The following is a 12,945-nucleotide window of genomic DNA, read 5'->3' as shown; positions in this document are numbered from 1 at the left end:
ACATGGATCTATTACTCTCTCTGATGCTACATATATAGGGATGAAAGATTCAGATCTATTCCATGAGCCCATTGTGAAACAAGTTTACTAATAACCAATTCCAATAAGAGATTTCCAGTATGTGGCGAATAGCATGAGTTACAAGCTAAAAGAGCATAACAAGCATGTATTTAGCAGAGATTGTGTTTATCCTATAGAAAGTATTGATTTTGGAGTCATTCTACCCACATTTCAATTCTAATACCAACATAAACTGCAGTCTTGGTCACGGCACCTAGCTTCTTTTACTATATTTTAGTATCCTTATTATAGAGTGGTGCTAATCATTATGTCTATGGCATGGATTGTTTGGAAGATAAAATGAATATATAGAATGTGGTAAGTGCTCAATGAATAGTAGCCATTATTATGATCTCTAAGTAAATGAAAATATAGTATAGTCTTTCCTGCATGAATGAGAGAGATAAATAATTGTCACCAAAAGAATATGATGGTAGTTTATGCTTCCAGGAGAGGTCAGTCTTTGAATGAAGATACTGGCTAGACTGTGTGAGAGGATTTAAGTTGCCCACAAGAAGATGTAAATAGCAAGAAAGTGGAAGGGATACCCAGTGGACTAAGGCCAGACAAGAAAAGCTGTCTTTTCAAGATTTAGGGAAGCCAATAATAGAATTTTAGTAGTGAGCAGAAAAGGGTGACATGGCAGTATGTAGACCATATAAATACATATCGGGACTCATATTTCTCTTGCGAGTTATATGTCCTGTCTATCTGAAGTAACTATCTTCCATCGAAATACATGACATAAAATAGCTACATAACACCTGAGTAGCTCTGTTATTTAACCCACTGAGAGTAGAGCTGAATATCTTCAGTATCTGCTGTCTCCTCCTTTACTTATCCTTTACTAAAACATGTGAGAACATCTTTTATTTACCTGTAAAACTTTCGTAGGCAGCACAGATGAATTTCAATTAAACACCTTTGAAATATGTAATCTCACATCTTTCCCCTCCATGTATAAAATTAACAAAACAATAAGCTCCATTCTGTAAGAAAATGTCACATATACAGACATATAATTTGGATTGCTTAGAGGAAATGGAAAAGGCTTCATTCTGCAAAGATTCATTACAAAACTTGCTGGAGTAAAATATCAAGATTAAAGTATGAAGGAGCCAGCAATTAATGCAGTGGGCATTTCAGGGAAAGCCAATTGTCTTCAAGAGTGGCAAATAGCAACTTTGGTTGCTGATGATAATTAGCATGAGAGCTATCCAAATATGGGCTCAGAATCATTGATTGTTTATCCTCAGTTTGGCCCTACACAAAAACAAACCAAACGATGACAATAAGTTGATTGGTTTCCCTTTTATATTTTTTAAGCTTTTAAATATAGGTACTTGCTGTAATTGCACATTTACTATTTCACTTTTGCAGCTTTTACAGTGACAAAAACCCAGCCCCCTGTCATGAGTTTGATATGTTAAACTGTCCTAAACATTGGCAATGCTGTGATAGATGAACATAACCAACAAACACTTCATACTTTGTCACACAAGGCTAATTTAGACTGCTGTAAATTAGTGGTTTGTAGAATAGAACCAATGTGGTTAAAGTCATATGTGGGAAACTACCTAGTGACAATCTCACTCTGTGATGTGACACTGTTTTATTAGTATCTCATAAGATCTAAAGAAGCTCTGTCTTGCTTTTGCATCTGCATTTATCATTTAACTAGGTAAGCTGGTCTAAAAGCAGTGCTGTGAGCAAGATCATGTTTTTGCATAGTATTTGTTCTGAAAACATGGTTTCATAATGAGCATTACAAATAGGACTGTCAGAAGAAAACCAAGAGACATTTTGCTAAATCAAAGAAGGTCCATTCCTTTGCAAAAGATATTCATATTCTGTGGTTAATGACTTGCCCATGATCTGTTAAGTACCCTTCAACTATACAACTGATTTTCAATGAGAGACATTGACAGAGATCTCTCTCCATACCTGAACACGCTGTCCATTATGAAATCTGTGATGTGGTCTACATAACTTTACTATCTAAAATATTAGGAAATGGAAGCATTGAGTAACTTTCAAATAAATTATACTTCGATATTCAATTTGTTCTATCTTTTCAAGCAGAATTAGTTTTGAGAAGTATTTTAGTTCATTTATTATTGGAAAAGACCTTACTAGCTTATTCAAGCAAGAAAATTACCCCAAAAGCTTGCAAGATTTATAATGCTTAGGAAAAAAAAAGCAATTCAAAACCTAATGAGACATTTTAGGCCTCATTTACATCTCTAACCTGACCCATTTTCTGCAAAACGTTTTTTGTTGGTAATTTACATACTAAAAGCTAGTTATTTATCCATCCCTAACCAAAAAGTTGATGAGATTACTAATACAACAGAGAAGTTAGCATTACCCTAAAAGCTAAATACAACCATTTCTAGAACATTGACTATTGAGTCATTTATTTAGCTATAATCTTCATTAACTACTTGCAATACACCCAAACTCTGAGAAAATGACAAGAAAACCTAAATATCTTATTGTCACACTCCCTATTGACATAAATCCTAATAATAACAATAATCCTTTGGAAATAAAATACATCAGGGTGCTCGATGTATGTACACAAATGTGTATAACCAAGAAATAAATGATGCAATGAATGTATTCTCTCAAACAAGTTCAGATGTCATATATTTTTACTGTCTTAAAACTTTGCATATACTTGGAGCTGATAATTGTATTGGTGTAGGTGTTACTTTTAAGAATATAAACTCCCAACATTTTGAGAACAAAACGACTGCTCTGGGGAACTGAAGTACATAGTTACAGAGCAAGGTATTTCTGGTTTCGGGAATGTTTATATTTCTTTTATGATAGAATGATGACTTCCAAAGTTTGGGGGCAGAAGAAGAGGAAAAGGTTGGCTGAGAGGTACAGTAACAGATAATAGGAATAAACTCTACTGTTCTGTTGTACAGTAGGGTGATTGTGGTAAATAATATATTGTATTTTTCAAAATAGCTGGAAAATGAATTTTAAATGTTTTTAATCAAAAAGGAATGAAAAATATTTGAGATGTTATACATTCTAATTATTCAAACTTAACTACTACACATTGTACATATGAATCAAAACACTTTACCCCATAAATATGCACAGTTGTTTTATGTCCATTAAAAATCTAAAATCCATAAATATATGCTTACATTATAAATGTATTTGTTTCTGACACTAACACATTTATTTTTTATAAAAACATATTTGTATTTTTTTGCATCTATATTTTTATTACTTAATAGATAATATATCATCACCATCTGTTGATAATTGTTACTTTGATGACCTACTCTCCAAAAGAATAAATATATAGTAAATATATTTTATATAAATATATAACTTTATATATATATATATATATATATATATATATATATATATATATAGTAACTTGACTAGTATTCTTCAAAATGTAAGTGTCTGTAAGATATGAACTATTGGTACAACCATGATTTCCTTTAGCATTCTTTAGGCATGTGCTGAGAGCTGCACTCCAAGATCTCAAGACTATCATAGGGTGTAATTTCCCTTCCTTCAAGCATGAGCCCCCTCTGTCATGTCATACATTAAAACTAACTGGACCCAGAGGCTAAAATATATAGGATACAGCTGTGTGGCTCCTTGGTAGTAGATTCTTAACCCTTGCATCTGACTCTCCTTCTTAAATTCTAGTCCTCCAAGGCAGGGTTCAACCTGATTTTGGTCAGTTCACCAACCTTCCTGTCTAGATTAGCCTGACATTTCATTTTGATCAGGGCCAGTCTGGTGCCATCGAGATGCCCAACCTGAACTAGGTTTGACAGTGGCCCTGGAAAGCCTGAAATCTGAGGCTGGATCTTCTGAGATTGGCCCATGCCCTCAACAGATAATGTAGTTCTCTTCTTCTCATTTAATTTTAGTTTCCACAATAATGTTTCAGATAGTATTTGTTTTCAGAATCTCTGTTTGCCATTGTATTTTTCCTGTCAGTAGAGGGTTTGCAAGAGGATACAAAATTGATTATAAGCAGAGGAAACACTCCTTGGTAAATGTAATTACTAAAAACTCATCTGCAAAGTAAATTGTGTTGACCAAAACCTATTATCTCATGATGTGTAAAGAATCATGTTTTTGTTTCCTCCTTTGTGGTTGTCAAGCACTGTTGGTGCTAGAGATGGGGTCTTCCTGGCTGTTGCCATGATCACAGTTAAGGCCACCATGAAAACAAGTTGCAAGGCAAACCATGCAGAGGATTTTATTTCTTAATTCTTTTGGGTAGGTTTATGTTGACTCCACATACAGCACACCAGAACATGCTGAAATCAGCTGCTCTCTGTTTTATGCAGTTGTTTAGTATACCTTAGAGAATGGCTTTAGTGATAGAATTTATCAATAATACTCAATTAATATTGTGTATTCTATGAAAACATTTGGTGTGTGTGTGTGTGTTTGTTACTGGGGATTGAACCCAGGTTAGTTCTATTGGTGAACTACATCCCCAGCTCTCTTTTATTGTGAGTCAGGGTATTACTAAGTTTCCCAGGCTAACCTCCAACTTATGATCTTACTGCTTCAGCTTTGTGTGAAGTTTCTCAAGTGCATGCTGGTAAATTTCATATACCATCTCTTATTTTTTTATTATAAGTGGACATATGACACAGAGAAACATTTCTCATTTTTTTCTGGGTATTATTTTGTTTAACTTCTGAAGATAGCATCATTTCAATACTATACTCTCATGCCAAAGACATTTCATGATGACCTAAAACCCCTGTATCTCTCTTATTGTTTCCAAGAAATAATATAACTTTAAATTTGAATATTTTAATCATTTATTCTAGAAATGTTGAGTAAATACTTACTATGGAGTAGTAATGAATAAAACCGCCATGATCCCTGTCTTTGTGGAGTTTAGAGTCCAAAACAAAAACAACAAAATGACCACAATATAATGATATTGAGTTAGGTATGTAGGAAAGGAAGAGAGGACTGTCATATTTCATAATGGAGACAGAGTGGGTGTTTTGGTAGGGTGATGTAAAGGACTCATTGACGTGGTGGCATTCGAATCAAAACTACAAGGTGAAAACAGCCATGTAAAAATAAATGCAAAGAGCATTCCTGGGAAAAGAAGTCAATGTAAAGATCCAAATGTGATAAAGAATACAGTGCACTCTAAGAAGTGGAAGAAGACCATTTTGGTTGGAATGTGATGGTGTATGTTAGCATAGTATGAAAAAGATTAAGTGGGAGAGGTAGATAGGAGATATGGGACCATGGTTGTGGCACCAGACACTGACCACCATTTGTGCTCTCCTTCATTTAATTTCCACATCCAACTATGGCCACCACCCCTACCCACTACCCCTGTCCATCATGGGTATACCTGCCTCTGAACATTTTTTTTGGCATATAGGAAAAAAAAATAAAGAACATGTGTTTTCTGAGGGTAGCTTCCAGGAGAAAGAGAAAGGAAGAGAATAGTCTAAGCATTGAAGTTATTTGGGAAACTCATAATCAATCACATAATTCATTTTATCTTCTATGTGGCAGATGGAAGAAAGGATATACATTGTATAGACTGTTGTACTAATGAAGTATAACATGGAAAAAAAAATACAAGGAATGGGGAGGGAGACTTTCCCAGCAGCTGTGGAAGTAATAACATAACCTATCATTTGAAAAAGGAAAATCCTTTACATACTGTTGAATTTTCTTCTCGTTTCTACCAGAATCCATAATGTGTTATTATAAAGTGAACAGGCTAGATATACCCAAACTCATTATCACACTAGACTTGAGCACTATAATGTGAATATCCTAACAAAATTAAATCCTGTGCCAACAGGATGAGAACCAGAGTCTTGATGGATCTGCTACTAAACTATAGCCAACCATATGTTTTCAGTATTTTATCTACATCTTTGGTGAATATTGTATACCTACAAATGTACAGTTTTATCAAATTTAGCTACATATTCCTCTTCTCCAGAAAAAAAAAAACATGTAATTATGAATGCGCAAACTTAAGGATTACCAATAACCATTCAACTTATATATGCACCTTAATCTTTTACATTGCATTGATTTGTTGGTCCGTGTATAAGGAATATCCTTCTCTTTACAGGTGAAAAGCTGTTGTTTAAGAAGAGTCCCATAGGCTAGGTGGCCACCATTCTTCACCTTGGCAGGATCAGGTGTCCTGGGCACAACATACTGAGATTGCTGGTAGCTGGAGCTCAGATGTGCCACAAGGGATATCCAACATTGGTGAGTGTCTGTGTGAGGCCAGGAACTTGGAGAATCAAATCTTCTGCATGAACTTGTTTTCAGATGATATGGTTGATCCTGTTATTCTTTCAGTCAAAAAAAAAATCTAAGAAACTGTCAACTACCTTCTCTCTTCGTATTTGTTCTGCACCCTACCTACAGCCATAGCTTGTCTATAAATTGATGATATCTAGCTTCCTGTTTTTGAGCCTGCAGTTGTGCAATGCCACAGATGCAAACTATCTCAAAAAGAAAAAGGAAGAAAGAAAGAAAAATGGCTCTTTTAAACTCTTGATTCTTATCATCATATTTCTTTAAATATCTGTTAAAACTAGTAATTACCAAGTGTCCAGTTGCCAACAGCCTTTGAAAGCCAGTAATTATTTATGAGAATTTTTTAAGAGGCAGAAAATGTAAAATAGGTTGGTTCATAGAGCAGGAAAGATAAATGTTGTCAAGAAAAAAAATCTATAACAAGTGTGTAGTGAACTATGTGGATGAAATTCTGTTGTATGCTAGTAAGATCGGTAAATGGAAATCAAGGATATTTGCTGTGTTAATGAGTAAGTGTTATTAAACTACATAAAAGCAAGTTTATGTCAGAAGATATATGTGAATTTAATTTTTATTGTTAGGCTATTATTGGGTGTAATTGCTGGGAGCCATTAGCCAAGTAGGTATGAAAATTTCCTTGCCAGCTTACCCCAGTACCCCATGTTGCTTAGTGGAAGGACTCATGGAAATAGGACATTTTGCAGTGACATTGCATCTAAGGTGACCTTGCTCAAGGACCAGGGCGGATCCCGGTTTAGGGTGTTCCCGGTTTAGGATAATCCAGGTTTAGGGTGGTTCTAGGTTTAAGGTTATTCCTGCTGGGAATAGGGCATATCCTGCTGCCTGAGTTCCCCTTGAGTTCTCACGGGATTCAGACAGTATTTTTTGGGAGACAGAAGCCCAGTGCGTGTGGATTTGGGCAGAGAACGTGGATTTCCCCAGAACGTGATTGTAGACGGCTGGTGTGAGTTCGGGAATAAAGAGTTGCTGTTTGAATCTACAAGCTGTGTGGTGGCTCGTGATTTTGTGCCCAGCCAGACTGCGGCATATAATCATTACAAACATATTGTAAAGATGGTTTTATAAAGCTTCAATTTTCCTTTTTTATTGTGGTAATTTAGTGGTTTTTTTTGGTTTGGAATTTTCTAAGTTTTTTGAAAATATAATTATAATTTTATTGACCACTTTATAAACAAGAATTATAAAAAGCAGAAAAGCATACAAATTTATGATTTGCTACACCATATACCCTCTGAGTGCTCAACTATTTTAAGGTCTCTGACTATATTTAGAGAGAGAACTAATTCAAGCATATGATACAGGCAAAGACTGAAAGTAGAAATTCCATAGTATGTCTAAATGTCACAGGTGTTATTGGAATGGAAATGCACTTTCCTATACATTTCATAGGTATTATATATAGCTAGAGTTTTACACCATATTGTTGCACTTTATTTTCTGACTTTGTCACCTGTCACCTTTTTTCCAAATTACTAGAAACTAAAAATACCCTCATGAAATTAAGAGCATGAATGCTTTGGCAAATAAAGAGAAGGTAGTTTTTCTGCTGTCATTAAGGTGTGTGCTATATATCAGTTTTCAATATTGCTGGTGATTTAAGCTGAACTAAACACACACTTTGAGACATCTTCCTGAGATGAGGCTCCTGTCTGTCAGCATGGAATAGACATGACTTTGGAGATAGGTAATTTGAGCAACCTAACTATTTAAAACCTATTTTAAAAAATAGTGGGAGAAAAATGAGTAATAAAAAACTAGATAAGTTATATTTCAACAAAAGTAAAGTTGAAATTTAGAAAAACCGTTTAATTAATGAAAGGATTAATCTTACTTGGTAGTTTGATCACAAAATCCAAGTCTTTGCATTGTTTCATTTAAAAACACTTGTCAGGTTTTGCAAAAATTACAGAAAACAAAGGGACCTTTTTGTTTTTTCGGAGCAAAGTGAGATGGTACATTTTTCAGGTAAATGCATTATATAAAAACATAATTAATAGAAATATGTAACTAATGTCATTTTGAATATTTTAAGTCAATTGTCATCATTGAGCTCCTAACTAATATGTAGAAGAAATGTTGTATTAAAATAGTTTTCTCATTTGCTTAGAGAATATTACATTAATCAATGAAAGGGTGAGAAACTTCTTAGCACAGACAAAACTTATCTCTTAATAACTATATTCTGGCATATATCTGTTCTGTCTGATGATGTCCACATACCAACATTTATAATCGTTTTTATAAATGCTATAATCAATATATACAGTGATATTTATATTTTATAATAACATTTTTTGAGTCATTACCTGAACAATATTCACTGCAAACACCTTCTGACAATTTTTCAGAAATGAAACCACTCTCAAAGAAACACAATCACTTTTATTCTAGAGACAGAAAGATATTTAACAAAAAAAAGAGCAGCTGTTCTTTTCCCCATTTTATTGTCTTCTGGAACATGATAATTTGCTATGGGAAAAAGAGGTACTGTGCAATTCAGAATTACCTTGCATACCCAGATGTTTGAGCATCTAATGCGGGATGTGAACTGAATTGTGCATATGACACCAGTTTCTCATTCCTCTATTCTTCTATTATCATTTAAATTTCATTCCATGTTTTGACAACCTTCCTCAGTAGAAAGCATAGAAAACATCAAAATGCGCCTCTTGAATCTTTATTCTTAAGTCTAGATGCATGATTCTAGAACTAATATTTCCATAATATGTGGTGTCATTGAAAAGAATGAAAATCTCTTTGAATATGCCACTGTAATAATTTTTCAGTTATAAGCTATAATTAATCTGAATAATGGCAACAAAAGAAACACTTAAGAAAAGTAATTTTAGTCTTTAGTTAAAGAAGTTTAATGTAAGCAGCATTCTTCCACTTAACAAATATTTATGCACCAAGAATTTTGTTGCTAGGTGTCGGGGATTATGACGTTAACACCTACACTCTGCTATCATTACAAGTCATTCTGAATGATGTTAGAAATACAACACAAAGATTTTACCAAAGTTCACCTGTAACAGGCAAAGTTTCTATTGTCATAGAGGAGGAAGAAGAAGGAGCACATAGAGGATGGACTATTTAAGCAGCCTTAAAGCTTCCTAGCAATGCAAGGAAGAGTTCGGAATTGAGGCAGCAGAAAGAGCAGGGACAAAGTTCCTAGAGTGGAGAACTACCTGGCATGCTCATGGAACTAAAGGGAACTCAGCATGTGTAAAGCATGGGCAGCAAGAAGAGAAGAAAATAGAAAAAGATCATACTGATTCAGTAAGTAAAGGACAGGACACACAGTGTCATATTGACCCCATTATGGAAATTCGATCTTTCTTCTAAGTGTAATGAAAAACCACTGGAGGCCTTTAGGCAGGAGAGTGATAAAGTAAGATTTCCATTAAAAATCATTCCTGTGGTTGATGTGTGAACAGAATAGTTATGGAAAGAAAAGGATTTGGTAAAAAAAAAAAAAAAAAAACAGTTTGGAAACTTTTGTACCAGGGAGGAGAAAAGTGTGAAGATGTAAGGATCTGAGGAGATAGAGACAAATATATAGATTCTACTGGTGACTCAGAAAGGGAATGGACTGGAGGGATTAAAGATGAAGAAAGGAAGGGCCAATGGAGTCACTGACTTTTAGATAGTAATCGAAGCCATGATGGTGGATAGGATTGCTTGAGGAGAGAACATAGGAAGATAACAAACCAAAGACCTGAACAGACAGCATCAAGAAGGATTCCCAGCTTTAGTGATCAGATAGTGAAGGAATGACTACAAAAGAGGCTGAGAAGGAAGAGACTGATTGGTAGGAGAAAAACATGGAAGCTAGAAGCATCATGAAGACCAAGAGAAGAAGACACTGTTTCAACAAAGTAAGATGAAGATTAAGAAGTATCTCTTGAACTAAACAGCAAGGACATCATTGGCAGCATTTGCAACAGAGTTTTGATAGAATACTGGAGCAAAATCCATATTGCACAAGTTTGTTCTATAAATGATACAAGAAGAAATAGGATCGACAAATGCAGACAACCCTTTTCACATTGAACTTGGAAAATGAAGAGATGAATAGGAATGCAAATGGGGACACATGTAAAGCAAATAGGTCATTTTTAAATGATAGTGTAAAATTCCTGAGAAAATAGGAAGACATGGAATTCAGCATACAATATGGTCCTTAAAAGGAAAGGGGATATCTCTTCTATTGTCAGAAGGGGAAGAAAGGATCCATACTAATACTAAAGGACTTTATTAGTTTGATGGCAGATTAAAGGATTTGGTATATGAAATGTTAAGAGTCATGGTAAAAGGTGGAGTCAGAGGGCTGAGCTGAATAAAGAATGTTTGAAATCATGCATTGAAAGGAAAAGAGTAACAACTGAAAACAGGCACTGAGAGGACTGGTTTTTAGTAATGTTGGACAATATGAATATTGAGAAGGCTACTTGATTTTTGCAGAAGAGTTTTAGCAGGAAAACTCAGTTGTATTAATCTAGGATGGGAATTCTCCAAGTAGGTGAGTAAGAAATGAAAGGGCATGAGAAAAACATGGAAACTAGATGGTGAAAACAGAGTGTTTGACATGGACAGCAAACAGGATGGGACACAAATCAAAGAAAGGACCTGGTGTAAAGGTCCTAGTGGAGTCAAAGAATAGTTAGTGAAAATATGAGCCAATGGGCTAGGTAGACAAGCAGCTTGGGATGAGATAGAATGAAGTCTTAATATTTATAAGTGGAGTTGATATTGACATTTGTTTTGTGACACTGAGAGTGGGTGGCTAAGGTGGAATGTAGAAAAGGATCAGCAAAAATATTGCTATCAAAATATCAAAAGGCCAAATTACACCATCCAATGACAGCAGTGGTTGGTATGGGAAGAGCCAGTTGTCAAAATATTAAATTAATTAAGAATTCCATAGTAGTTGGTAGAAAGAGAAATGTTCCATGGAGGCATAATTAGACAGCATAAGATGCAAATAATATCTCTCCTCTCCCAAAGGGAATAAAGGGATGAATGTGAATGATGTGAAGCAGTAGGCAGAGCATGGCTCTTTCATAAATAGTACTGTCTTGGTTTTCCTCCATATCTGTCTATGTTGCATGGTTTGGAAAGAAAAAGCAAAGTCTTCAGTTCACCTCACTGCCCCCATTAGTCTCATAGAGATGCCTGAATTTATTATGAGAATCAAGTTTTTCACTAACCCCCTTGACCACCATGGGAGGATTTCAAGCTTTAGTAGAATCACACAGAAGATCTTTTGGCACAGTGATTAGAGGTTCCTGGGTTTGGAATGTGGCTCTACCACTATGGTACTTTCTAGCTGGCATTACCAGGATGGCATTACCTGTCACACGTCAGATATTTAATAAGTGGATACAAATGAAATTGCTGTTATTATTAATTTGTCATGCATCTCATATATTAATAGTATAAGCTCAAATCATTCAAAAAGACTTTCTGAAGTAAACCATATTTTCTTCTGTTCCAAGACATACATATTCTGAGATACCTTCAAGGTATTCCTTGCTTTAATAGGACTGGCATCTTCATTTTAATTTAGCTCATGTATCTTCCAGTCCCAAAATTATCCTCTGTCCAATCTCTAGATAGTGAGTAGGTGAACTTGTTGCTTTATTCAGCTTTTTGGCTGTGATGACCAAAAGACTTGACAAGAACAATTAGAGGAGGAAAACTTTATTTAGGGGCTTATGGTTTCAGAGGTCTCAGTCTATAGAAGGCCAACTCCATTTCTTGGGACTCAAGGCAAAGTGGAATATCATGGTGGAAGGTATGGTGGAGGAAAGCATCTGGGAATGTAACACAAGGAAGGAGAAAGGAGAAGAGAGAGAGAGAGAGAGAGAGAGAGAGAGAGAGAGAGAGAGAGAGAGAGAAAATCCACTCAACAAAAACAAAATATAAATCCCAAAGGCAGGGCCCCAATGACCCACCTCCTCCAGCCACGCCCTACCTGCCTTAAGGGATTGATTAACTAATTAGGTTAAGACTCTCATAACCCAATCATTTCACCTCTAAGTCTTTTTGGATTATCTTACACATGAGCTTTTAGAGGACCCTTCACATTCAAACATCATAACACTTAACAATATCTCCATCATCTAAAATAAAACCTGCATCAATGTAGGTGCTAAGCAATATTTAATTTAAAATGGTTTAAAAGGGAACATATGTTATTAAAAGATAGAGTTTTGTTTTGTTTTGTTTTTCCTATAAGTATTAGGTAGAAAGCAATGAAGGAGACTTGGTAGCGTGTTATGTTAATCTAGTTTGAGCAGGAGGGTGAGGTTTCTTTTCTTCATCCACTTTCAGCACTGTTTTCTGGTGTAGTTGGCTAGAGGAGATATAATTATGAATTACAATAATCAGTCTTAGAAGTGATGGAAGTTCTAACATCCTCACACGATGCGTGCTGCGCAGAGGTCTTAATCTGGCAATATTTCAAATGTGATAAAAAGATATTTAAATAACATTTGGCAAAGGTTTATAAAACATTAAATCCCATAGAAACATATTTAAAAG

At 35.0% G+C, this 12,945-nt stretch overlaps 1 protein-coding gene across 14 annotated transcripts in view; it reads left to right on the top strand.

Moving 5' to 3' along the window:
* Tenm3 (teneurin transmembrane protein 3) overlaps positions 1 to 12,945 on the top strand; it is a 2,500,614-nt gene that overhangs the window by 1,238,703 nt on the left and 1,248,966 nt on the right. For all 14 annotated transcript variants that reach the window (XM_058571207.1, XM_058571205.1, XM_058571204.1 and 11 more), the window contains exon 6: positions 6,182 to 6,324. The gene's annotated coding sequence lies outside the window, so the exon portion shown is untranslated. The remainder of the gene's footprint in view (positions 1 to 6,181; positions 6,325 to 12,945) is intronic.

This window comes from Marmota monax, unplaced genomic scaffold (assembly GCF_021218885.2).
Source record: "Marmota monax isolate L192 unplaced genomic scaffold, Marmota_monax_Labrador192_F-V1.1 WCK01_AAM20220418_F8-fsc00113, whole genome shotgun sequence".
Classification (NCBI taxonomy): domain Eukaryota; kingdom Metazoa; phylum Chordata; class Mammalia; order Rodentia; family Sciuridae; genus Marmota; species Marmota monax.
Note: the sequence above shows the minus strand (reverse complement) of the source record. Positions and strands in the feature narration are given on the sequence as shown.